This window comes from Staurois parvus, unplaced genomic scaffold (genome assembly GCF_062004578.1).
Source record: "Staurois parvus isolate SC_StPar_1 unplaced genomic scaffold, SC_StPar_1.0 ptg002108l, whole genome shotgun sequence".
Taxonomy (NCBI): domain Eukaryota; kingdom Metazoa; phylum Chordata; class Amphibia; order Anura; family Ranidae; genus Staurois; species Staurois parvus.
In genome coordinates, this window is record NW_028319904.1 from 50001 (window position 1) to 77500 (window position 27500).

The window sequence follows — 27500 nt, forward strand, 5'->3', positions numbered from 1 at the left end:
ACTCTGATAGGATCGGTGTGCAATAGGGGGACTCTGATAGGATCGCTGTGCAATAGGGGGACTCTGATAGGATCGCTGTGCAATAGGGGGACTCTGATGGGGTCGCTGTGCAATAGGGGGACTCTGATGGGGTCGCTGTGCAATAGGGGGACTCTGATGGGGTCGCTGTGCAATAGGGGGACTCTGATGGGGTCGCTGTGCAATAGGGGGACTCTGATGGGGTCGCTGTGCAATAGGGGGACTCTGATGGGGTCGCTGTGCAATAGGGGGACTCTGATGGGGTCGCTGTGCAATAGGGGGACTCTGATAGGATCGCTGTGCAATAGGGGGACTCTGATAGGATCGCTGTGCAATAGGGGGACTCTGATGGGATCGCTGTGCAATAGGGGGACTCTGATGGGGTCGCTGTGCAATAGGGGGACTCTGATGGGGTCGCTGTGCAATAGGGGGACTCTGATAGGATCGCTGTGCAATAGGGGGACTCTGATGGGATCGCTGTGCAATAGGGGGACTCTGATAGGGTCGCTGTGCAATAGGGGGACTCTGATGGGGTCGCTGTTCAATAGGGGGACTCTGATGGGGTCGCTGTGCTATAGGGGGACTCTGATGGGATTAGTATGCTATAGGGGGACTCTGATGGGATCAGTATGCTATAGGGGGACTCTGATGGGGTCACTGCCTTAACGAGGACTGTGACATTGCTCAGGGTGAACCTGCTCTCATCTGTGAAAAGCACAGGGTGCCAGTGGTGGACCCGCCAGTTCTGGTGTTCCATGGCAACTGCCAATCCAGCTCTATGGTGCCGGGCAGTGAGCACAGGGCCCACTAGAGGACGTCGGGCCCTCAGGCCAACCTCATGAAGTCTGTTTCTGATTGTTTGGTCAGAGACATTCACACCAGTGGCCTGCTGGAGGTCATTTTGTAGGGCTCTGGCAGTGCTCATCCTGTTCCTCCTTGTACAAAGGACCTTCTACAGCCCTGTCCAGCTCTTCTAGAGGAACTGCCTGTCTCCTGGAATCTCCTCCATGCTCTTGAGACTGTGCTGGGAGACACAGCAAACCTTCTGGCAATTGTATGTATTGATGTGCCATCCTGGAGGAGTTGGACTGCCTGTGCAAGCTCTGTAGGGTCCAGGTATGGCCTCATACTACCAGTAGTGACACTGACCCTAGCCAAATGCAAAGCTAGTGAGAGAAAAGATGAGTAGGGAAAAATGTCAGTGGCCTCCACCTGATAAGCCATTCCTGTTTTGGGGGTCGTCTCATTCTTGCCCATCTAGTGCACCTGTTAATTTCATTAACACCAAAGCAGCTGAAACTGATTAACAACCCCCTCTGCTACTTACCTGACCAGATCCATATCCCAGGAGGTTCATTGACTTGATGCTAGACTCTGATTACAAAGTCTTCCTTTCATTTTTTGAGCCGTGTATAATATTCTAAAGTGTGTATCAATATTCATAGAACACATATTTGATTTTTTTCCATCACTAATATATCCTCCACATATGATTTGTGTAGCACGTTTCTCTCTGGGGACTCGAAAGGCTTAGTTATCAAGGCAGCCTTCTTGGAGATTACGTTGGCCGGGAATTGAACCCGGGTCAGCTGCTGGAAAAGCAGCTATGCTCACCACTGCACCACCAACGCAAGGTATGTTTTTGAAGTGTGGGAGGAAACCCTGGGAGAACATGCAAACTCCATGCAGGTAGTGTCCTGGTCAGGGTTTGAGCCCAGGACCCTTGTGCTGCAAAGCAGAAAAGGCTGAAGGTTTTTTTTTTTACCCGAATGTATTTTCTGCATAAGATAAACCCCCCCCCCCTTATACTTACCTGAACCTGATCTGGATCCATGACTGTGCCCAAGAGCAGAGGCTCTCTTGGCTCTCTCTCCCCTCACAGCAAGGGAGACAGCAGCAGGGGCCATTGGGTCCTTCTGCCAATCATAGCCAGTAAGCAGAGGGTGGGGGTCTGATCCACAGTCCTTGTGTCAATGGATACACCTAGGGTATCAGGATTGGGATGCCCACAGTTAACATGGTGGCGCCAGGGGTTGAAGACCGGTGAAGAACTGGTTCGGGTGAGGATGGCGCGGGATCCTTGGACAGGTAAGTGTCCTGTTTTTGTTTTTTTTTTAAAGTCAGCAGCTACAGTATTTGTAGGTTTTGCCTTTACATTTTTATGTGTTCCTAGGGGGAAGAACCGCTTTACGCCTCTGTGCTATGTAGCATCTGTTCTATAAGGCCCTCCCCCTCTGAGCAGGAGACATCAGTTATGTCCACTCAAAGCGCTTGGGAGGTGAAGTAGCCATCTTGGATGGAATGAATTGAGCCTAATTACCTTTTTTTAAATTGTAATTTTTTTTTTCACTTTTTTTTTTTTTTGGGGGGGGGGTCTTTGGTGAGATATCAGGGGTCTAAAGAGAGCTCTGATGTCTCATTTTAGGGATAGAGAAAAGGACTGAGGTCATAGATTCCCCAATCCCTCTCTCTACAGCCTCAGCTGCACTGGAGATGAATGAATAGGAAGCCCTGTGAGCCTGTTGATTTACTGTACTGATCACTCGCTGTGCTCATTATGGCAGGTAAGTACGATATATGTAGCACCCCCACCCCCTTCCCTCCACTCTTCATCTGAAGAACCCCTGTTCCCTGTAGCAACGGGGGGGGGGGGTGTTAGGGGGAAGGAGGGGGAGGAAATGGAAACCGGCAGCACTGCAGGGGGAGGGAGAGAGAGCACATTGCATGGCAGGGGGCACACAGCAGGGGCCCTATTAAAGCATAGGTACCTATGGGCATTATTATTTTTTTTTTACGGAGCCTGCAAAGCATTGCACCCGCGATCAGCAGAAGACGGGTGCCATGTCCAGCTCCTGCAGACTCTCAGGATAGCTGCGTGCTCGTACCTCGTACAGGCAGACGGTTACCTGAGAGCAGGAAGATCAATGGATTTTGAAGACGCTCATAAGCACTCTTGCAGCTCATTGAAAATGACAGACTGCAAGAGTGCTTATGAGGACAGATGCAATGGCTGCTGGTACTTGTAGGCTTTCATTCAAAGGAAACTGTAAATGAATGTTGTGGCTGTGTGGGCGTAGCCCCTCAGGGTTGCACTGTGTTCAAACAGTGACAGCGGCTGAAGGGGGGAGATTGAGGAGAGGTGGGAAAAGAGGGTAGAATGGAAGAGAGGAGAGGAAGGGTGAAAAGGGGGTAGAGGGGAGAGCAGAGGGGAGAAGAAGGGATTGAAGAATTGAGGAAAAGATCCTTGTGTGGGAGGAAACCCACGCATACACAAGGACTCCCTGGGGACTCCAAAATCTTAGTAAGCAAGGCAGCCATGTTTGAGATTGCGTTGGCCCGGAATTGAGCCTTGGTCAGCTGCTGGAAAAGCAGCTATGCTCACCACTGCACCCCCAACGCAAGGTATGTCTTTGTAGTGTGGGAGGAAAGCCACGGATGCACAGGGAGAACATGCAAACTCCATGCAGGCAGTGCCTTGGTCAGGTTTTGAACCAAGGACCCATTTCTGCAAGGCGGAAGTGCTAACCACCAAGCTGTGCTGCCCATATGTAGCCTCTCTTCTCGAAGGCCCGCCCCCGCTGAGCAGGGTACATCGGTTATGATCAGTAGAGCTTAGAGGTGATGACTTCAGCTCTACATTATCACGTGGATGGGTTTGTTGACACGGTCCATCTTATTTCCCGCAGGAGTTGTCCTCTCTGTAAACGTGAAGAACTCTCCGCCTGTAATGTTGGTCTGTGGAAGAGCGATGTAAATAAAATTTGGTGCTCATGCCTATCGATTGGTGAGCGTCTCTGTGATGGCACTGCAAGATGAGGCAAAATGCGTTGCAGTGGTGTGTAGGTGGTGTGGGCTGCAGTGAAGTATGTGTGGCCGTGCTTTTTTTCCAGCGCAGCGTAGTCAGCTTGCACCGGCCAATAGAACTTTATGAAATGTTACTGTGTGGCATTTTAATAAAGTTCTTTAAAAACAAAAAAGTGGACAGTGTGATGCGCAGGGATCGCACATCAGCACTACCTGCACACGTTTGTTGCTTATGCCTAACGATGGAGAACATCTCATTGGTGCCTCTAACCCAAACCCTCATCCTTGGACAACGTCACAAAGCACACCAGTGGTGGTAAGAGGACTCATTCCTCCAGCAGAAAAGGCCTGGACCTGCAGCTGTCACAAGCCTTGGGCCTCTAATCCCTCAGACCTGTAGACAGGTCCTACTGAGCATCTTGAAGGGACGCTCCTACTTTCCAAAGTGGGGGGACATCTGTTGACCTTTGTGGACACCTGGTCAGCAAGTATCTTGGACACTGGGGTAAGAGAAGTGGTGTCCAGGGGCTACAAGCTAGGGTTCTGCTCTCTGCCTCCTAACCACCCCCCCACTTCATGTCGTCCAGCCTGCCAGAGTCTCCGCACTGACTTGCGGTCCTCCATGCTGCTCCTGCAGATCTGTTGATGCAAGGAGTGATCGCCAATATACCGATGGTAGAAAGGTTTCCGGGTTTTTTCTCTAAACTTTTCATTGTTCTAAAACCAAAAGGAGGCTATAGGCTGAATTCACACGGGGGATTGGGGGGCATTCAGCGGATTCCAGCGGCAGGGATCACAGCTGCGGCTGTTCGCATGTATCCGCACATCCAGGGGTCACCTGTGGTTAGGGATGGATGAGCGACCCTGGACGCAAAAAGATCCAGGATGGACATCTGTCCCTAACCGCAGGTGACCAATGGATGTGCAGATACATGGGAAGAGCCACGGCCCCGCAGCCTGTCATTGCTTTGTACAGACTTTCCACCCACCGCTGTTCACATACGCCTGTGATCCCAGCCGCAGGAATCTGCTGTACGCCCCTAATTCCCTGAGTGAATGTAGCCTTAAAGCAGTATTAACCTCTTCACGCCGGCCGAACGCAAATGTGTGGCTTCCCGGCGTCTGGGCCTAGACCCTGAGCGGCCGCACATTTGCGTTCTATTAAAAAAGGACATATGTGCCGAGAGCGCGCGCTCCCAGCACACATGTCAGGTACTCACAGAAAGGTCCCAATCTCCTCTTTCAATCGGGTCCTTTCCCGATCATTTGACTGCCGTGACGGGTCGTCACAGCGGTCACATGACCCTAAGCCCTGCCTCCCGGCTTCTGAAACTCTTAAAGGGTCGGGAGGTGTCGGCGTGAAGGGGTTCAATTCTACTAATGTGCCCTCAGGAGGTTTATGCCATAATGTTCTGGTTTGCGCAGCATTCTAGAACATTATGACAGACTGAGGACTTGTTCACACATGCTTTGCTCTCTGAAGAGCGATCCAAGTTCAGATCAGTCTTCAGGAAGCATTTGACATTCAGTGGGGAGGCATTGTGACACCTGCTTTAACCCTTTGAATCCTGCACTAGCATGCCACAACCACATGCATTGCACGTGGATGCAGAACACTTGCAGAGTGGTCCCATTCACTTGAATGTGTGGCGTTCCGTAGCCATTATACCTCGTCTCTTTCAGTGAATGGGACCGCTATGCAAGTGCCCTGCAACCACGTGCAATGCCCATGGTGTCAGTGCACTAGTGCGGGGTTCAAGGGGTTAAAACTGTAGGTGGGGGAATGCCTCCTTGCTGCCTGTCAAATGCTCTCTGAAGAGTGATCTGAACACGGAACAAGCTAGTGTGAACGAGCTCCTGAGGGAAATATGTGGGATACTAAAAAAATAAACATCTATACTCACCTAAGTGGCTGCAGCATCGGTCCGATGTTGCAGCTGTCCCCCCGCCGGCTCTGACACCCTGCTCACATAGGGTGCGACTTGGCATGCGATTTGCATGCTATGCGACTTGCAAATCTCATGCCAAGCCGCACCCTACGGTCCGCAATTACAGCGGTCATATCGGTGCGGCTCCGACCACGCCAGAACTGCACCGATATGACCGCTGTAATTGCACTACTTTTGGTGTGATTTGCATAGACATCTGTGTCAGATCTCTTGCAAATCGCACCTGAAGTAGGCATCTCACCCGACTTTGAAATGGTGCGACTTCACTGTAAGTCGCACGATTTCAAAGTCAGGCTTGATGTGACTGGGTTGTAAGCCCGAGAACTGAGCAAACACACGACCGGTGATCGTTCAGTTCTCGGGTCCACTCTGAGCAGAGAGGGGTGACTGTTAGTCACCGGTCTCTGAATCTGGGTGCATCCCGACAGAATTGTCAGGATACATCCAGAGACTGAAGCTGCTCTGTGACATCAGTCGACAGCAGACATTAGGCCATTGTCGGCTGATTGTGGGTCATAGGAGAGCACAAGTACGTGCGCTCCTGTGACCCAAAAGAGATGTATGGCCAAAAGAGATTTGACCGCATTTCTCTTTTAAAGGGTTCAGATCTAATCTGGGGCGGATGCATCTTTTTGGTTTTAGAACAATGAAAAGGTTGGATTAAAAACCCAGAAAACTTTCTAATGTTGGTACAATAGCGATAACTCCTTGAGCCAACAGATCTGCAGGAGCAGCATAGAGGACTGCTAGTCTGTACAGAGACCCCTACAGGTTGGATGACATGAAGTGGGGGGATGGTTAGGGGGCAGAGAGCAGAACTCTAGCTTGTAGCCCCTGGACACCACGTCTCTTACCCAAGTGTCCGAGATACATGCTAACCGAGTGTCTGCAAAGGTCAACAGATGTCCCCCCCACTCTGGAAAGTGGGGACATCCCTTCAAGATGTTCAGTAGGACCTGTCTACAGGATTGGGGGATTAGAGGCCCAAGGCTTGTGACAGCTTAAGGTCCAGGCCTTTTCTGCTGAAGAAGTGAGAACTCTTACCACCACTGACGTACTTTGTGAAGTTGTCTGAGGATCAGGGTTTGGGTTGGAGGTCCCGAAGAGATGTTCTCCATCGATAGGCATGAGCAACAAACGTGTGCCTTGCAGTGCTGATTCGCCGATCCTTACGCATCACACTTTTCGCTTTTTAGGAACTTTATTAAAATGTCACACAGTAACATTTCATAAAGTTCTATCGGCCAGTGCGAGGTGACTGCTGCACTGGAAAAAAGGGTGGCCAGGCATACTTTACTTCAGCGCACACCGCCTACGCAACACTGCAACGCAATTTACCTTCTCTTGCAGTGCGGGTGCAGTGGGACTGCACTGGAATAGCCACTCAGCGCAGTCCTACCGTATCTGGTATGAATGGACCCTAAAGCTGGCCAGAGATGGATGGAGGCTGAAATTAGATCCATCTATGACTGTCCCAGTTCATGAGAAGCCAGCTGTACTTTATTTCAGTGCAGTGGCCCACACAGCACCACAATGCAGCGATGTCAACCCGCCACGCTGGGGAGAGAGAATTTTGCCTTGTCCTGCAGTGGGGTGCGGTGGGACGCAGTCCCTTCGTGTAGCACTGTTCACTTTTTAAACAAACTTTGTTTAAATGTCACGCAGTGACATTTCATAAAGTTTTATTGGCCAGCGGGAGGTGACTGTGCTGCGTTGGAAAAAAGCTTGGCCAGCCATACTTTATTTCAGTGCACACCGCCCGCACAGCACTGCAATGCATTGGTGTGTACCAGCCACACCGGAGACAAGGCAAAGAGATGTTCTCCATCAAAAGGCAGGCATCTATTTGATGAGAGTGCTGGCCCTTGAACGACGCCGAAAGTTCTTGAGGCCCCTGAGTGGGCTGTTCTTCGTGTTACCACTCGTTGGTAGGGTGATGATCACCTGGACCCTGGCAGGCGACTTGGTGGCACCTTTTCGGCTTGAGTGGTGAACTCTCTATGTAGGCATCCCTAGCACCTAGCACTTTATGGCAGGATTGTTGTCTTGGGTGGGGTATCCTGTACATAAACATGTTTGGGACCCTTTCGAAGTGTGATGTTGGGTCTGGAACGATACCGAAAAGCATTGCGTCGCCTGAGCTTTCTGGTATTCTTCGGTAAAGGACTTGGTGGAAGGATGTTAATAATTATATCTTTGACGGCGGATGTGGGAATTTCCTAAAAAAAAAACAAAACAAAAAAGATGATCAGTAATTTTATTTAAACCTCGTAACAAAAGGACATCACCTAAACCGAGGAATGCTAGAAGATTTCCGGCCCGATTATTACTGAGAATTGTGTCCCTGGCCAAAGGTTTGGGGGAGGGGTGGGTAAAATGTTGCATGCAGCATTCGGGTCCAGCGAGATGCAACACAGAAATCAACAAAGGTGGACCTGCCTCTACCCAATGTCCAACTGTGGGCACTTAAGGAGTCAATATGTCTTGACAGGCATTGGCACCTCTGTACAGGCTCCTATAGTGCATACTGTACCCAGTTGGAATTATTCAAATTTGGCATACTGCAGAGCAACTCTAGACAAACGGATTGCTGTGTCAACGAAGCGTTCCGAAGACAGCTCTATGCCGCCCCCCCCCATGGTAACCATCAAATGTTAAGGTGGACCTCTGCCCCATACTGAAGTATTTAATCCTAAATTGATTCCAATACAATATGGCCGAGTCAAATCTATTATAACAAACTGGCAAACCGGCAACAAGATCAATACATTTAGTAGATTAAAAGATGAATTTTGCTTCTGTTAGGCTCCATTCACAAAGCTCCTACACCAGGATAGGGATCATTATATTAAAAAAAAAAAGTGCCAGGTATTTCCAGCTGATTCCAGTGCAATGTGAAAACAACAGGTACATGACCATAGATCATTCTCCTTGTGTGTAAGTTTTGTGAATTGGGTGTAAAGTATCAAAATAATGAAACATGTCTTACCTTCTGATAAGTCCTAGGCTTGTGGGGGTACTGATAGGACCGCACTTCATGGACGATGTTATCCATGATTCCTCTACTGCGTTCCTCCATTGTTGGTGGAGTGTAGTCATCAAATGAAGCCTCAAGTGATGAAAACGATGGATCCTCAAGTGACGAAACCGATGAAACCTCAAATGCGGATATCCACTCCTTAAGTTCTGACAACGATAATTCTTCAACTGCCGGGGACAAATACTCAATTAACGCCATCTCATCCTCAACTGACGCTACCAAATCCCGAAGTGATGATACATCGATTTCGTCACTTGAGGATTCAGTGTTGTGACCACGCATTGTTTCACTGCTGTGATCACTCGGTTCAGTCATGTTGGTATTTGGTGGTGGGAAGATTAGGTCCAGCACCCGGTTAATCACCATCAGCAGCATTACAAGCAATGATATGAGCAGCCCCTCCAGCATGAAGAGAACAAACTGAAAGGATTCTGACCAGCAATATTCTGCATCAATATTTGCTGTTTCTCTGACAGAATCGTCCACTTGCTGCTCTGTTGATTTGATGTTCAACTGCTTCACCGAGTTGTGGATCTCCTGGGGGGGGTCATCTTCCATTTCTCTGACCTTTTCCTCCACTTGCTGCTCCGGTGACTTGGTATCCTCTTCCTTCACGGGCATGTGAATCTCTGGGGGCTCTTGGTGGACATTTTGCTTTCCTAACCATTGGAGGAATGTACTAAAAATCCATAAAATCCCCCCTGGCCCCTCCGTTGTATTCAAATGGATCTCTGGGGGGTCATTTTCCCTTTCTCTGTCCAAATCATCCACTCTCTGCTCCGGTGAGTTGCTGCTCTCCTCCTTCACCGGCTTGTGGATCTCAGGGGGATCATCTTCGATTTCTCTGACCTTTTCCTCCTCTTGCAGCTCCGGTGTCTTGGTAATCTCTTCCTTCACCAGCATGTGGATCTCTGGTGGCTCTTGGCTGACATGTTGCTTTAATAACCATTGGAAGAATTTGTTAAAAATCCATAGAATCCCCCCTGGCCCCTCCGTTGTATTCGCGTGGCTCTCTGGGGGATCCCTTTCTCTGTCCAAATCATCCACTTTGTGCTCCGCTGACTTCACATGCTCTTCCTTCACCGGCTTGTGGATCTCTGGGGGGTCATCTTCCATTTCTCTGACCTCTTTCTCCACTTGCTGCTCCGGTGACTTGGTGTTCTCTTCCTTCACCAGCATGTGAATCTCTGGGGGCTCTTGGCTGACATGTTGCTTTAATAACCATTGGAAGAATTTGTTAAAAATCCATAGAATCCCCCCTGGCCTCTCCGTTGTATTCGCGTGGCTCTCTGGGGGATCCTTTTCCCTTTCTCTGTCCAAATCGTCCACTTTGTGCTCCGCTGACTTCACATGCTCTTCCTTCACTGGCTTGTGGATCTCTGGGGGGTCATCTTCCCTTTCTCTGACCTCTTTCTCCACTTGCTGCTCCGGTGACTTGGTGTTCTCTTCCTCCACCAGCATGTGAATCTCTGTGGGCTCTTGGCGAACATTTTGCCTTCCTAACCATTGGAAGAATGTATTAAAAATCCATAGAATCCCCCCTGGCCTCTCCGTGGTATTTACGTGGATCTCTGGGGGGTAATTTTCCTTTTCTCTATCCATATCATTCACTCGCTGCTCCGGTGACTTGCTGCTCTCCTCCTTCACCGGCCTATGGATCTCTGGGGGGTCATCTTCCATTTCTCTGACCGATTCCTCAACTTGCAGCTCCGGTGACTTGGTGTTCTCTTCCTTCACCGGCATGTGAATCTCTGGGGGCTCTTGGCTGACATTTTGCTTTCTGAACCATTGGAGGAATGTATTAAAAATCCATAAAATCCCCCCTGGCCCCTCTGTTGCATTCAAATGGATCTCTGGGGGGTCATTTTCCCTTTCTCTGTCCAAATCGTCCACTCTCTGCTCCGGTGAGTTGCTGCTCTCCTCCTTCACCGGCTTGTGGATCTCGGGGGGATCATCTTCCATTTCTCTGGCCTTTTCCTCCACTTGCTCCTCCATTGACTTGATGTTGTCTTTCATCACTGGAATGTGGATTTCTGGGGCCTCTTGGATGACATTTTGCTTTCCTAACCACGGGAAGATTGTATTAAAAATCCATAGAATCCCCCCAGGCTCCCCCATTGTGTTCCCATTCTCCTCCTCTATCATATGGATCTCTGGGGGGTCATTTTTCTTTTCGCTTACTAATTCTTCCACTTGCTGCACCTTTCCATCGATGTTCTCATTCAGGTGTATCGGGATCTCTGAAGAGTGGTCGGGGACGTATCTTTTTCTTCCAAATGTAAACAGCAGGGTAAGAAACACGATGAGGATCTGCTGGCTCATTTTTATATAGGTGGCAAACTGAGTCTTGTAATAGAATGAGATCTTATCAGGAGCTTTTCAAAATGCGTCCGACTCTGAAAAGAAGAAACTCAAACTGAGAGCCTCTGCACTGCTGCACGGAAAGGTCAAATCTGGTCATGTGATCACAGTGAGAGAGAGAGGGAAAGGGCGAGCAAGAGAGAGAGAGGGAAAGGGCGAGAGAGAGAGAGGGAAAGGGCGAGAGAGAGAGAGGGAAAGGGCGGGCGAGAGAGAGGGAAAGGGCGGGCGAGAGAGAGGGAAAGGGCGGGCGAGAGAGAGGGAAAGGGCGGGCGAGAGGGAAAGGGCGGGCGATAGAGAGGGAAAGGGCGAGAGAGAGAGAGGGAAAGGGCGAGAGAGAGGGAAAGGGCAAGGGAGAGAGAGGGGGAAGGGCGAGCGAGAGAGAGAGAGGGGAAGGGCGAGCGAGAGTGTTTACAAAAACAACATCTTAAAGGGCCAGCAACACATTATTGGAATCACTGGGTTATTTTGGTTATATAATGAGTTCTTGAAGTGAGTAGAGGAAGGCGCCTCCTATTATTATATACATTTATTTTACCATCAGCAGAGCTGGATAGGATCCTATTCATTCCTTATAATGACATCCTATAGAACTCAGCACTATATATGGAATATCTGGAATATTTCCTATTGGATGCAATAAAGATGATCAGATCTAGGAGAATGTTCTATACAGAGCAGAGGATTGTTCATCTATTTTATTTCATTTTATTCATTTATTTTTACTTTTAAATACTTGTAATGTTCATTGTGAACACTGCGGCCTATTATTTCAAATCTCCATGTGCAGATTTCACACTAGAGGGCTGTCTGTGTACGGACTACATGTTCCAGCATGCCCCGCAGACCTCTATGGCGGATTCTCTGGATGGACTACATGTCCCAGCATGCCCCGCTTTCCCCGTAGACCTCTATGGCGGATTCTCTGGATGGACTACATGTCCCAGCATGCCCCACTTTCTCCATAGACCTCTATGGAGGATTCTCTGGATGGACTACATGTCCCAGCATGCCCCGCTCTCCCCATAGACTTCTATGGAGGATTCTCGGTGTGGACTACATGTCCCTAGCATGCCCCGCTCTCCCCATACACCTCTAAGGAGGACTGTGTATGGACCACACTCTCCCCATAGAACTCTATGGAGGATTCGCTGTATCCTCTCCGGCGGGTCGTCAGTCGGGGTCACACTAATGCCGACTCCAAAATTAGTGCAATAAATTCCTGTAATTTATAAAATACAGGTGATAAATCGGGTCTAGCCATCAACAAAGATGGCGCCGGGAGAACGATGACATCACTTCCTTTCCGGGACACTTCCTGTAAACAAAGGAATGGAGGCAGCTGGTAGCAGACATCCAATCATGGCTCAGCAAGGAGGAGGGATCTCAACTGAGACCAGAGTGAGGGGCGGGGCTAACATCTCCCATCGGGCTTCTGAAGAACTACTAGATCCAGCATTACCTCATGTCCCAGCCGGGAGGAGGAGGAGGAGTCCCCGGATGTTGTGTGGTGGAAGGGAATTCTGCATTCCCGGACCTGACAAATGTCTCTCATTTCTGTCCACACAAGTAGAGCTTCTCTTGGAGGTATTTTATCAACTCCGGGGGGGTTGTTTTTTTATGTAAACGAATAAAGACCGAAAATTTTGAAAAATTATATATTTCCTACTTTGTGTTATCTTTTTTTTTTCTGAGACATATAGAGATTTCTTTTGGTGGTATTTAATTGCCGCTGGGTTGTTTTATTTTTGCTAAAGAAACTAAAAAAGACTGAAAATTAAAAAAATATATATATATTCATTTCTGCTATAAAACATTTCCAATAAAAAAAGAAAATCAAATTTCTTCATAAATTTAAAGCCAAAAATGTATTCTGCGCCGTGCCTTTGGTTAAAAAACAAAACAAAAAATCCCAATAAATGTATATTGATCAGTTTGTGGGAAAGTTGTGGCGTCTGCAACCCTCGTGATCTGGACAGGAATTTATTTATTTTTTAATACACTAGTAATGGCGGCGATCAGCGACTTAAAGGAAGCCCGTCATATTATCAGTACAGGGAGCCATTAGGATGTCATTTGTCTTCAGTGGATCTTCGTTACACCTGGATCGTCTTTACTATGTAACCTGTATCTACACCTTCAAGTGGTTGTAAACCCTTCCATACACCCAGCCCAGTGACCGGCCTCAGGAGATACTCAGAGATGAAACAAATCCTCCTACGTAACTCTGATGAGGGGGTCACTGTGCTATAGGGGGACTCTGGAATAATGGGGTCGCTGTGCTATAGGGGGACTCTGATGGGGTCACTGTGCTATAGGGGGACTCAGATGGGGTCACTGTGCTATAGCGTGGACTCTGGAATAATGGGGTCACTGCTATAAGGGGACTCTGATGGGGTCACTGTGCTATAGCGGGGACTCTGGTGTAATGGGGTCACTGTGCTATAAGGGGACTCAGATGGGGTCACTGTGGTATAGGGGGATTCTGATGGGGTCACTGTGCTATAGGGGGACTCGGGGTCACTGTGGTATAGGGGGATTCTGATGGGGTCACTGTGCTATAGGGGGACTCAGATGGGGTCACTGTGGTATAGGGGGATTCTGATGGGGTCACTGTGTTATAGCGGGGACTCTGGTATAATGGGGTCACTGTGCTATAGGGGGACTCTGATGGGGTCACTGTGCTATAGCAGGGACACAGGGGCCCCATTATCCCCTATTGCCCGGGGGCCCCATGAGTTGTGAGTCCGCCCCTGGCAGGGACTCTGGTATAATGGGGTCACTGTGCTATAGGGGGACTCTGATGGGGTCACTGTGCTATAGAGGGATTCTGATGGGGTCACTGCTATAGGGGGACTCTGATGGGGTCACTGTGCTATAGGGGGACTCTGATGGGGTCACTGCTATAGGTGGACTCCGATGGGGTCACTGTGCTATAGGGGGACTCCGATGGGGTCACTGTGCTATAGGGGGACTCTGATAGGATCGCTGTGCTATAGGGGGACTCTGATAGGATCGCTGTGCTATAGGGGGACTCTGATGGGGTCGCTGTACAATAGGGGGACTCTGATAGGATAGCTGTACAATAGGGGGACTCTGATAGGATCGCTGTGCTATAGGGGGACTCTGATAGGATCGCTCTGCTATTGGGGGACTCTGATGGGATCAGTATGCTATAGGGGGACTCTGATGGGATCAGTATGCTATAGGGGGACTCTGATGGGGTCACTGCCTTAACGAGGACTGTGACATTGCTCAGGGTGAACCTGCTCTCATCTGTGAAAAGCACAGGGTGCCAGTGGTGGATCTGCCAATTCTGGGGTTCAATGGCAAATGCCAATCCAGCTCTATGGTGCCGGGCAGTGAGCACAGGGCCCACTAGAGGACGTCGGGCCCTCAGGCCACCCTCATGAAGTCTGTTTCTGATTGTTTGGTCAGAGACATTCACACCAGTGGCCTGCTGGAGGTCATTTTGTAGGGCTCTAGCAGGGCTCATCCTGTTCCTCCTTGCACAAAGGACCTTCTACAGCCCTGTCCAGCTCTCCTAGAGGAACTGCCTGTCTCCTGGAATCTCCTCCATGCTCTTGAGACTGTGCTGGGAGACACAGCAAACCTTCTGGCAATTGTATGTATTGATGTGCCATCCTGGAGGAGTTGGACTGCCTGTGCAACCTCTGTAGGGTCCAGGTTTGGCCTCATACTACCAGTAGTGACACTGACCCTAGCCAAATGCAAAGCTAGTGAGAAACAGAAAAGATGAGTAGGGAAAAATGTCAGTGGCCTCCACCTGATAAGCCATTCCTGTTTTGGGGGTTGTCTCATTGTTGCCCATCTAGTGCACCTGTTAATTTCATTAACACCAAAGCAGCTGAAACTGATTACCATCCCCCTCTGCTACTTACCTGACCAGATCCATATCCCAGGAGGTTCATTGACTTGATGCTAGACCAGCAATGGGCAAACTACGGCCCGCTGACCTTTTAATCCGGCCCGCGGAGCTAGGCTCCTCTCACAGTCCGCCCTGAAGTCCCCAAGTCCCCCCTGTGTCAATTCACTTACCTTTGCTCCGCGCGTTCCTCTCGCCGTGTCCCGCGCCGGTCCGGTGCAGCATGAAAATCTGTCTCCTATGAGGATCTGTCCCCCTCGACGTATCTGCGCATGTGCCGGAGATCGCCGATTGGCTGCTAATGCCTGAAACTGGCACATGCGCAGATACGTCGAGGGGGACAGATCCTCATAGGAGACAGATTTTCATGCTGCACCGGAACGGCGCGGGAACACGGCGAGAGGAACGCGCGGAGCAAAGGTAAGTGAATTGACACAGGGGGGACTTGGGGACTTAATATGGGGGATGAATTAATATGGAGAATGAATTACTATATGGGGGATGAATTACTATATGGGGGATGAATTACTATGGGGGATGAATTACTATAGGGGGGATGAATTACTATGGGGGATGAATTACTATGGGGGATTAATTACTATGGGGGATGAATTACTATGGGGGATGAATTACTATATGGGGGATGAATTACTATATGGGGGATGAATTACTATATGAGGGATGAATTACTATATGGGGGATGTATTAATATGGGGGATGAATTACTATGGGGGATGAATTACTATGGGGGATGAATTACTATGGGGGATGAATTACTATATGGGGGATGAATTACTATATGGGGGATGAATTACTATATGGGGGATGAATTACTATGGGGGATGTATTACTATGGGGGATGTATTACTATATGGGGGATGTATTACTATGGGGGATGTATTACTATATGGGGGATGTATTACTATGGGGGATGAATTACTATGGGGGATGAATTACTATCGGGGATGAATTACTATATGGGGGATGAATTACTATGGGGGATGTATTACTATGGGGGATGAATTACTATGGGGATGAATTAATATGGGGGATGAATTACTATGGGGGATGAATTACTATGGGGGATGTATTACTATATGGGGGATGAATTAATATGGGGGATGAATTACTATGGGGGATGAATTACTATGGGGGATGAATTACTATATGGGGATGAATTACTATGGGGGATGTATTACTATATGGGGGATGTATTACTATATGGGGGATGAATTACTATGGGGGATGAATTACTATAGGGGGGATGAATTACTATGGGGGATGTATTACTATATGGGGGATGAATTACTATGGGGGATGTATTACTATATGGGGGATGAATTACTATATGGGGGATGTATTACTATGGGGGATGAATTACTATATGGGGGATGAATTACTATAGGGGGGATGAATTACTATATGGGGGATGAATTGCTATGGGGGATGAATTGCTATGGGGGCTGAATTACTATATGGGGGGTGAATTACTATGGGGGATGAATTACTATTGGGGGGATGAATTACTATTGGGGGGATGAATTACTATTGGGGGGATGAATTACTATATGGGGGATGAATTACTATATGGGGGATGAATTACTATAAGGGGGATTAATTACTATATGGGGGATGAATTACTATGGGGGATGAATTACTATATGGGGTATTAATTACTATGCTTACTATGGGGGAATATTACTATACTTACTATGGATGACACATACACATAATTCATCTACTCTTGGTCCGGCCGCCGGGTCTAATATATGAACCCATTGCGGCCCTCGAGTCAAAAAGTTTGCCCACCCCTGTGCTAGACTCTGATTACAAACTCTGCCTTTCATTTTTTTTGAGCCGTGTGTAATATTCAAAAGTGTGTAACAAAATTCATAGAACACGTATTTGATTTTTTTCCATCACTAATATATCCTCTACATATGATTTGTGTAGCACGTTTCTCTCTGGGGACTCGAAAGGCTTAGTTATCAAGGCAGCCTTCTTGGAGATTACGTTGGCCGGGAATTGAACCCGGGTCAGCTGCTGGAAAAGCAGCTATGCTCACCACTGCACCACCAACGCAAGGTATGTCTTTGAAGTGTGGGAGGAAACCCAAGGAGAACATGCAAACTCCATGCAGGTAGTGTGCTGGTCAGGGTTTGAGCCCAGGACCCTTGTGCTGCAAGGCAGAAAAGGCTGAAGGTTTTTTTTTCTTACCCGAATGTATTTTCTGCATAAGATAAACCCCCCCCCCCTTATACTTACCTGAACCTGATCTGGATCCATGACTGTGCCCAAGAGCAGAGGCTCTCTTGGCTCTCTCTCCCCTCACAGCAAGGGGGACAGCAGCAGGGGCCATTGGGTCCTGCTGCTGTCAATCATAGCCAGTAAGCAGAGGGTGGGGGTCTGATCCACAGTCCTTGTGTCAATGGATACACATAGGGTATCAGGATTGGGATGCCCACAGTTAACATGCCGGCGCCAGGGGTTGAAGACCGGTGAAGAACTGGTTCGGGTGAGGATGGCGCGGGATCCTGGGACAGGTAAGTGTCCTGTTTTTGTTTTTGTTTTTTTTTAAAGTCAGCAGCTACAGTATTTGTAGGTTTTGCCTTTACATTTTTATGTGTTCCTAGGGGGAAGAAGCGCTTTACGCCTCTGTGCTATGTAGCATCTGTTCTATAAGGCCCTCCCCCTCTGAGCAGGAGACATCAGTTATGTCCACTCAAAGCGCTTCGGAGGTGAAGTAGCCATCTTGGATGCACTGAATTGAGCCTAATTACCTACCAGCATGTCTTTGGAGTGCGGGAGTACCCGGAGGAACCCCACGCATGTACAGGGAGAACATGCAAACTCCATACGTGTCAGAAATTGAATCAAGGACCCCAGTGCTGCTAGGCAGAAGTGCTGAGCACTAAGCCTCTGTGCTGCCCAGTTATAGGAACCTATCCTTTTATTTTTGTACAATTTAAATGCTTTTTTTTTACATTTTTAAATTTCTTGAACAATTTTTTTTTTTTACAATTTCTTTTTTTAAATTGTAATTTTTTTTTCACTTTTTTTTTTTTTTGGGGGGGGGGTGGGGGGGTCTTTGGTGAGATATCAGGGGTCTAAACAGAGCTCTGATGTCTCATTTTTGGGACAGAGAAAAGGACTGGGACATAGATTCCCCAATCCCTCTCTCTACAGCCTCAGCTGCACTGGAGATGAATGAATAGGAAGCCCTGTGAGCCTGTTGATTTACTGTACTGATCACTCCCTGTGCTCATTATGGCAGGTAAGTACGATATATTTAGCACCCCCACCCCCTTCCCTCCACTCTTCATCTGAAGAACCCCTGTTCCCTGTAGCAACGGGGGGGGGGGGGGGGGGGGGTGGTGTTAGGGGGAAGGAGGGGGAGGAAATGGAAACCGGCAGCACTGCAGGGGGAGGGAGAGAGAGCACATTGCATGGCAGGGGGCACACAGCAGGGGCCCTATTAAAGCATAGGTACCTATGGGCATTATTATTTTTATTTTAAGGAGCCTGCAAAGCATTGCACCCGCGATCAGCAGAAGACGGGTGCTATGTCCAGCTCCTGCAGACTCTCAGGATAGCTGCGTGCTCGTACCTCGTACAGGCAGACGGTTACCTGAGAGCAGGAAGATCAATGGATTTTGAAGACGCTCATAAGCACTCTTGCAGCTCATTGAAAATGACAGACTGTCAGATGCAATGGCTGCTGGTACTTGTAGGCTTTCATTCAAAGGAAACTGTAAATGAATGTTGTGGCTGTGTGGGCGTAGCCCCTCAGGGTTGCACTGTGTTCAAACAGTGACAGCGGCTGAAGGGGGGAGATTGAGGAGAGGTGGGAAAAGAGGGTAGAATGGAAGAGAGGAGAGGAAGGGTGAAAAGGGGGTAGAGGGGAGAGCAGAGGGGAGAAGAAGGGATTGAAGAATTGAGGAAAAGATCCTTGTGTGGGAGGAAACCCACGCATACACAAGGACTCCCTGGGGACTCCAAAATCTTAGTAAGCAAGGCAGCCATGTTTGAGATTGCGTTGGCCCGGAATTGAGCCTTGGTCAGCTGCTGGAAAAGCAGCTATGCTCACCACTGCACCCCCAACGCAAGGTATGTCTTTGTAGTGTGGGAGGAAAGCCACGGATGCACAGGGAGAACATGCAAACTCCATGCAGGCAGTGCCTTGGTCAGGTTTTGAACCAAGGACCCATTTCTGCAAGGCGGAAGTGCTAACCACCAAGCTGTGCTGCCCATATGTAGCCTCTCTTCTCGAAGGCCCGCCCCCGCTGAGCAGGGTACATCGGTTATGATCAGTAGAGCTTAGAGGTGATGACTTCAGCTCTACATTATCACGTGGATGGGTTTGTTGACACGGTCCATCTTATTTCCCGCAGGAGTTGTCCTCTCTGTAAACGTGAAGAACTCTCCGCCTGTAATGTTGGTCTGTGGAAGAGCGATGTAAATAAAATTTGGTGCTCATGCCTATCGATTGGTGAGCGTCTCTGTGATGGCACTGCAAGATGAGGCAAAATGCGTTGCAGTGGTGTGTAGGTGGTGTGGGCTGCAGTGAAGTATGTGTGGCCGTGCTTTTTTTCCAGCGCAGCGTAGTCAGCTTGCACCGGCCAATAGAACTTTATGAAATGTTACTGTGTGGCATTTTAATAAAGTTCTTTAAAAACAAAAAAGTGGACAGTGTGATGCGCAGGATTCGCACATCAGCACTACCTGCACACGTTTGTTGCTTATGCCTAACGATGGAGAACATCTCATTGGTGCCTCTAACCCAAACCCTCATCCTTGGACAACGTCACAAAGCACACCAGTGGTGGTAAGAGGACTCATTCCTCCAGCAGAAAAGGCCTGGACCTGCAGCTGTCACAAGCCTTGGGCCTCTAATCCCTCAGACCTGTAGACAGGTCCTACTGAGCATCTTGAAGGGACGCTCCTACTTTCCAAAGTGGGGGGACATCTGTTGACCTTTGTGGACACCTGGTCAGCAAGTATCTTGGACACTGGGGTAAGAGAAGTGGTGTCCAGGGGCTACAAGCTAGGGTTCTGCTCTCTGCCCCCTAACCACCCCCCCACTTCATGTCGTCCAGCCTGCCAGAGTCTCCGCACTGACTTGCGGTCCTCCATGCTGCTCCTGCAGATCTGTTGATGCAAGGAGTGATCGCCAATATACCGATGGTAGAAAGGTTTCCGGGTTTTTTCTCTAAACTTTTCATTGTTCTAAAACCAAAAGGAGGCTATAGGCTGAATTCACACGGGGGATTGGGGGGCATTCAGCGGATTCCAGCGGCAGGGATCACAGCTGCGGCTGTTCGCATGTATCCGCACATCCAGGGGTCACCTGTGGTTAGGGATGGATGAGCGACCCTGGACGCAAAAAGATCCAGGATGGACATCTGTCCCTAACCGCAGGTGACCAATGGATGTGCAGATACATGGGAAGAGCCACGGCCCCGCAGCCTGTCATTGCTTTGTACAGACTTTCCACCCACCGCTGTTCACATACGCCTGTGATCCCAGCCGCAGGAATCTGCTGTACGCCCCTAATTCCCTGAGTGAATGTAGCCTTAAAGCAGTATTAACCTCTTCACGCCGGCCGAACGCAAATGTGTGGCTTCCCGGCGTCTGGGCCTAGACCCCGAGCGGCCGCACATTTGCGTTCTATTAAAAAAGGACATATGTGCCGAGAGCGCGCGCTCCCAGCACACATGTCAGGTACTCACAGAAAGGTCCCAATCTCCTCTTTCAATCGGGTCCTTTCCCGATCATTTGACTGCCGTGACGGGTCGTCACAGCGGTCACATGACCCTAAGCCCTGCCTCCCGGCTTCTGAAACTCTTAAAGGGTCGGGAGGTGTCGGCGTGAAGGGGTTCAATTCTACTAATGTGCCCTCAGGAGGTTTATGCCATAATGTTCTGGTTTGCGCAGCATTCTAGAACATTATGACAGACTGAGGACTTGTTCACACATGCTTTGCTCTCTGAAGAGCGATCCAAGTTCAGATCAGTCTTCAGGAAGCATTTGACATTCAGTGGGGAGGCATTGTGACACCTGCTTTAACCCTTTGAATCCTGCACTAGCATGCCACAACCACATGCATTGCACGTGGATGCAGAACACTTGCAGAGTGGTCCCATTCACTTGAATGTGTGGCGTTCCGTAGCCATTATACCTCGTCTCTTTCAGTGAATGGGACCGCTATGCAAGTGCCCTGCAACCACGTGCAATGCCCATGGTGTCAGTGCACTAGTGCGGGGTTCAAGGGGTTAAAACTGTAGGTGGGGGAATGCCTCCTTGCTGCCTGTCAAATGCTCTCTGAAGAGTGATCTGAACACGGAACAAGCTAGTGTGAACGAGCTCCTGAGGGAAATATGTGGGATACTAAAAAAATAAACATCTATACTCACCTAAGTGGCTGCAGCATCGGTCCGATGTTGCAGCTGTCCCCCCGCCGGCTCTGACACCCTGCTCACATAGGGTGCGACTTGGCATGCGATTTGCATGCTATGCGACTTGCAAATCTCATGCCAAGCCGCACCCTACGGTCCGCAATTACAGCGGTCATATCGGTGCGGCTCCGACCACGCCAGAACTGCACCAATATGACCGCTGTAATTGCACTACTTTTGGTGTGATTTGCATAGACATCTGTGTCAGATCTCTTGCAAATCGCACCTGAAGTAGGCATCTCACCCGACTTTGAAATGGTGCGACTTCACTGTAAGTCGCACGATTTCAAAGTCAGGCTTGATGTGACTGGGTTGTAAGCCCGAGAACTGAGCAAACACACGACCGGTGATCGTTCAGTTCTCGGGTCCACTCTGAGCAGAGAGGGGTGACTGTTAGTCACCGGTCTCTGAATCTGGGTGCATCCCGACAGAATTGTCAGGATACATCCAGAGACTGAAGCTGCTCTGTGACATCAGTCGACAGCAGACATTAGGCCATTGTCGGCTGATTGTGGGTCATAGGAGAGCACAAGTACGTGCGCTCCTGTGACCCAAAAGAGAAGTATGGCCAAAAGAGATTTGACCGCATTTCTCTTTTAAAGGGTTCAGATCTAATCTGGGGCGGATGCATCTTTTTGGTTTTAGAACAATGAAAAGGTTGGATTAAAAACCCAGAAAACTTTCTAATGTTGGTACAATAGCGATAACTCCTTGAGCCAACAGATCTGCAGGAGCAGCATAGAGGACTGCTAGTCTGTACAGAGACCCCTACAGGTTGGATGACATGAAGTGGGGGGATGGTTAGGGGGCAGAGAGCAGAACTCTAGCTTGTAGCCCCTGGACACCACGTCTCTTACCCAAGTGTCCGAGATACATGCTAACCGAGTGTCTGCAAAGGTCAACAGATGTCCCCCCCACTCTGGAAAGTGGGGACATCCCTTCAAGATGTTCAGTAGGACCTGTCTACAGGATTGGGGGATTAGAGGCCCAAGGCTTGTGACAGCTTAAGGTCCAGGCCTTTTCTGCTGAAGAAGTGAGAACTCTTACCACCACTGACGTACTTTGTGAAGTTGTCTGAGGATCAGGGTTTGGGTTGGAGGTCCCGAAGAGATGTTCTCCATCGATAGGCATGAGCAACAAACGTGTGCCTTGCAGTGCTGATTCGCCGATCCTTACGCATCACACTTTTCGCTTTTTAGGAACTTTATTAAAATGTCACACAGTAACATTTCATAAAGTTCTATCGGCCAGTGCGAGGTGACTGCTGCACTGGAAAAAAGGGTGGCCAGGCATACTTTATTTCAGTGCACACCGCCCGCACAGCACTGCAATGCATTGGTGTGTACCAGCCACACCGGAGACAAGGCAAAGAGATGTTCTCCATCAAAAGGCAGGCATCTATTTGATGAGAGTGCTGGCCCTTGAACGACGCCGAAAGTTCTTGAGTCCCCTGAGTGGGCTGTTCTTCGTGTTACCACTCGTTGGTAGGGTGATGATCACCTGGACCCTGGCAGGCGACTTGGTGGCACCTTTTCGGCTTGAGTGGTGAACTCTCTATGTAGGCATCCCTAGCACCTAGCACTTTATGGCAGGATTGTTGTCTTGGGTGGGGTATCCTGTACATAAACATGTTTGGGACCCTTTCGAAGTGTGATGTTGGGTCTGGAACGATACCGAAAAGCATTGCGTCGCCTGAGCTTTCTGGTATTCTTCGGTAAAGGACTTGGTGGAAGGATGTTAATAATTATATCTTTGACGGCGGATGTGGGAATTTCCTACAAAAAAAACAAAACAAAAAAGATGATCAGTAATTTTATTTAAACCTCGTAACAAAAGGACATCACCTAAACCGAGGAATGCTAGAAGATTTCCGGCCCGATTATTACTGAGAATTGTGTCCCTGGCCAAAGGTTTGGGGGAGGGGTGGGTAAAATGTTGCATGCAGCATTCGGGTCCAGCGAGATGCAACACAGAAATCAACAAAGGTGGACCTGCCTCTACCCAATGTCCAACTGTGGGCACTTAAGGAGTCAATATGTCTTGACAGGCATTGGCACCTCTGTACAGGCTCCTATAGTGCATACTGTACCCAGTTGGAATTATTCAAATTTGGCATACTGCAGAGCAACTCTAGACAAACGGATTGCTGTGTCAACGAAGCGTTCCGAAGACAGCTCTATGCCGCCCCCCCCCCATGGTAACCATCAAATGTTAAGGTGGACCTCTGCCCCATACTGAAGTATTTAATCCTAAATTGATTCCAATACAATATGGCCGAGTCAAATCTATTATAACAAACTGGCAAACCGGCAACAAGATCAATACATTTAGTAGATTAAAAGATGAATTTTGCTTCTGTTAGGCTCCATTCACAAAGCTCCTACACCAGGATAGGGATCATTATATTAAAAAAAAAAAAGTGCCAGGTATTTCCAGCTGATTCCAGTGCAATGTGAAAACAACAGGTACATGACTAAACATCATTCTCCTTGTGTGTAAGTTTTGTGAATTGGGTGTAAAGTATCAAAATAATGAAACATGTCTTACCTTCTGATAAGTCCTAGGCTTGTGGGGGTACTGATAGGACCGCACTTCATGGACGATGTTATCCATGATTCCTCTACTGCGTTCCTCCATTGTTGGTGGAGTGTAGTCATCAAATGAAGCCTCAAGTGATGAAAACGATGGATCCTCAAGTGACGAAACCGATGAAACCTCAAATGCGGATATCCACTCCTTAAGTTCTGACAACGATAATTCTTCAACTGCCGGGGACAAATACTCAATTAACGCCATCTCATCCTCAACTGACGCTACCAAATCCCGAAGTGATGATACATCGATTTCGTCACTTGAGGATTCAGTGTTGTGACCACGCATTGTTTCACTGCTGTGATCACTCGGTTCAGTCATGTTGGTATTTGGTGGTGGGAAGATTAGGTCCAGCACCCGGTTAATCACCATCAGCAGCATTACAAGCAATGATATGAGCAGCCCCTCCAGCATGAAGAGAACAAACTGAAAGGATTCTGACCAGCAATATTCTGCATCAATATTTGCTGTTTCTCTGACAGAATCGTCCACTTGCTGCTCTGTTGATTTGATGTTCAACTGCTTCACCGAGTTGTGGATCTCCTGGGGGGGGTCATCTTCCATTTCTCTGACCTTTTCCTCCACTTGCTGCTCCGGTGACTTGGTATCCTCTTCCTTCACGGGCATGTGAATCTCTGGGGGCTCTTGGTGGACATTTTGCTTTCCTAACCATTGGAGGAATGTACTAAAAATCCATAAAATCCCCCCTGGCCCCTCCGTTGTATTCAAATGGATCTCTGGGGGGTCATTTTCCCTTTCTCTGTCCAAATCATCCACTCTCTGCTCCGGTGAGTTGCTGCTCTCCTCCTTCACCGGCTTGTGGATCTCAGGGGGATCATCTTCGATTTCTCTGACCTTTTCCTCCTCTTGCAGCTCCGGTGTCTTGGTAATCTCTTCCTTCACCAGCATGTGGATCTCTGGTGGCTCTTGGCTGACATGTTGCTTTAATAACCATTGGAAGAATTTGTTAAAAATCCATAGAATCCCCCCTGGCCCCTCCGTTGTATTCGCGTGGCTCTCTGGGGGATCCCTTTCTCTGTCCAAATCATCCACTTTGTGCTCCGCTGACTTCACATGCTCTTCCTTCACCGGCTTGTGGATCTCTGGGGGGTCATCTTCCATTTCTCTGACCTCTTTCTCCACTTGCTGCTCCGGTGACTTGGTGTTCTCTTCCTTCACCAGCATGTGAATCTCTGGGGGCTCTTGGCTGACATGTTGCTTTAATAACCATTGGAAGAATTTGTTAAAAATCCATAGAATCCCCCCTGGCCTCTCCGTTGTATTCGCGTGGCTCTCTGGGGGATCCTTTTCCCTTTCTCTGTCCAAATCGTCCACTTTGTGCTCCGCTGACTTCACATGCTCTTCCTTCACTGGCTTGTGGATCTCTCGGGGGTCATCTTCCATTTCTCTGACCTCTTTCTCCACTTGCTGCTCCGGTGACTTGGTGTTCTCTTCCTCCACCAGCATGTGAATCTCTGGGGGCTCTTGGCGAACATTTTGCCTTCCTAACCATTGGAAGAATGTATTAAAAATCCATAGAATCCCCCCTGGCCTCTCCGTGGTATTTACGTGGATCTCTGGGGGGTAATTTTCCTTTTCTCTATCCATATCATTCACTCGCTGCTCCGGTGACTTGCTGCTCTCCTCCTTCACCGGCCTATGGATCTCTGGGGGGTCATCTTCCATTTCTCTGACCGATTCCTCAACTTGCAGCTCCGGTGACTTGGTGTTCTCTTCCTTCACCGGCATGTGAATCTCTGGGGGCTCTTGGCTGACATTTTGCTTTCTGAACCATTGGAGGAATGTATTAAAAATCCATAAAATCCCCCCTGGCCCCTCTGTTGCATTCAAATGGATCTCTGGGGGGTCATTTTCCCTTTCTCTGTCCAAATCGTCCACTCTCTGCTCCGGTGAGTTGCTGCTCTCCTCCTTCACCGGCTTGTGGATCTCGGGGGGATCATCTTCCATTTCTCTGGCCTTTTCCTCCACTTGCTCCTCCATTGACTTGATGTTGTCTTTCATCACTGGAATGTGGATTTCTGGGGCCTCTTGGATGACATTTTGCTTTCCTAACCACGGGAAGATTGTATTAAAAATCCATAGAATCCCCCCAGGCTCCCCCATTGTGTTCCCATTCTCCTCCTCTATCATATGGATCTCTGGGGGGTCATTTTTCTTTTCGCTTACTAATTCTTCCACTTGCTGCACCTTTCCATCGATGTTCTCATTCAGGTGTATCGGGATCTCTGAAGAGTGGTCGGGGACGTATCTTTTTCTTCCAAATGTAAACAGCAGGGTAAGAAACACGATGAGGATCTGCTGGCTCATTTTTATATAGGTGGCAAACTGAGTCTTGTAATAGAATGAGATCTTATCAGGAGCTTTTCAAAATGCGTCCGACTCTGAAAAGAAGAAACTCAAACTGAGAGCCTCTGCACTGCTGCACGGAAAGGTCAAATCTGGTCATGTGATCACAGTGAGAGAGAGAGGGAAAGGGCGAGCAAGAGAGAGAGAGGGAAAGGGCGAGAGAGAGAGAGGGAAAGGGCGGGCGAGAGAGAGGGAAAGGGCGGGCAAGAGAGAGGGAAAGGGCGGGCGAGAGAGAGGGAAAGGGCGGGCGAGAGGGAAAGGGCGGGCGATAGAGAGGGAAAGGGCGAGAGAGAGAGAGGGAAAGGGCGAGAGAGAGGGAAAGGGCAAGGGAGAGAGAGGGGGAAGGGCGAGCGAGAGAGAGAGAGGGGAAGGGCGAGCGAGAGTGTTTACAAAAACAACATCTTAAAGGGCCAGCAACACATTATTGGAATCACTGGGTTATTTTGGTTATATAATGAGTTCTTGAAGTGAGTAGAGGAAGGCGCCTCCTATTATTATATACATTTATATTACCATCAGCAGAGCTGGATAGGATCCTATTCATTCCTTATAATGACATCCTATAGAACTCAGCACTATATATGGAATATCTGGAATATTTCCTATTGGATGCAATAAAGATGATCAGATCTAGGAGAATGTTCTATACAGAGCAGAGGATTGTTCATCTATTTTATTTCATTTTATTCATTTATTTTTACTTTTAAATACTTGTAATGTTCATTGTGAACACTGCGGCCTATTATTTCAAATCTCCATGTGCAGATTTCACACTAGAGGGCTGTCTGTGTACGGACTACATGTTCCAGCATGCCCCGCAGACCTCTATGGCGGATTCTCTGGATGGACTACATGTCCCAGCATGCCCCGCTTTCCCCGTAGACCTCTATGGCGGATTCTCTGGATGGACTACATGTCCCAGCATGCCCCACTTTCTCCATAGACCTCTATGGAGGATTCTCTGGATGGACTACATGTCCCAGCATGCCCCGCTCTCCCCATAGACTTCTATGGAGGATTCTCGGTGTGGA

At 48.7% G+C, this 27500-nt stretch overlaps 1 long non-coding RNA gene and 2 other non-coding genes across 4 annotated transcripts in view; 1 reads left to right on the top strand and 2 right to left on the bottom strand.

Moving 5' to 3' along the window:
* LOC149432793 (uncharacterized) overlaps positions 1-27500 on the top strand; it is a 42275-nt gene that overhangs the window by 439 nt on the left and 14336 nt on the right. The window contains exon 1 of one of the 2 annotated variants that reach the window (XR_016308966.1): positions 26909-27500. This exon is cut by the window's right edge and continues 531 nt beyond it. The exons of the other annotated variant lie outside the window; for it this stretch is intronic. This is a non-coding gene — a long non-coding RNA (uncharacterized LOC149432793). Of the gene's footprint in view, positions 1-26908 lie in introns of those variants that run through there. 2 annotated transcript variants of the gene reach the window in all.
* On the bottom strand, positions 1578-1649 carry TRNAE-UUC (transfer RNA glutamic acid (anticodon UUC)). Its single transcript has one exon. It is a non-coding gene; the product is annotated as a tRNA-Glu (tRNA).
* Positions 17066-17137, bottom strand: TRNAE-UUC (transfer RNA glutamic acid (anticodon UUC)). Its single transcript has one exon. It is a non-coding gene; the product is annotated as a tRNA-Glu (tRNA).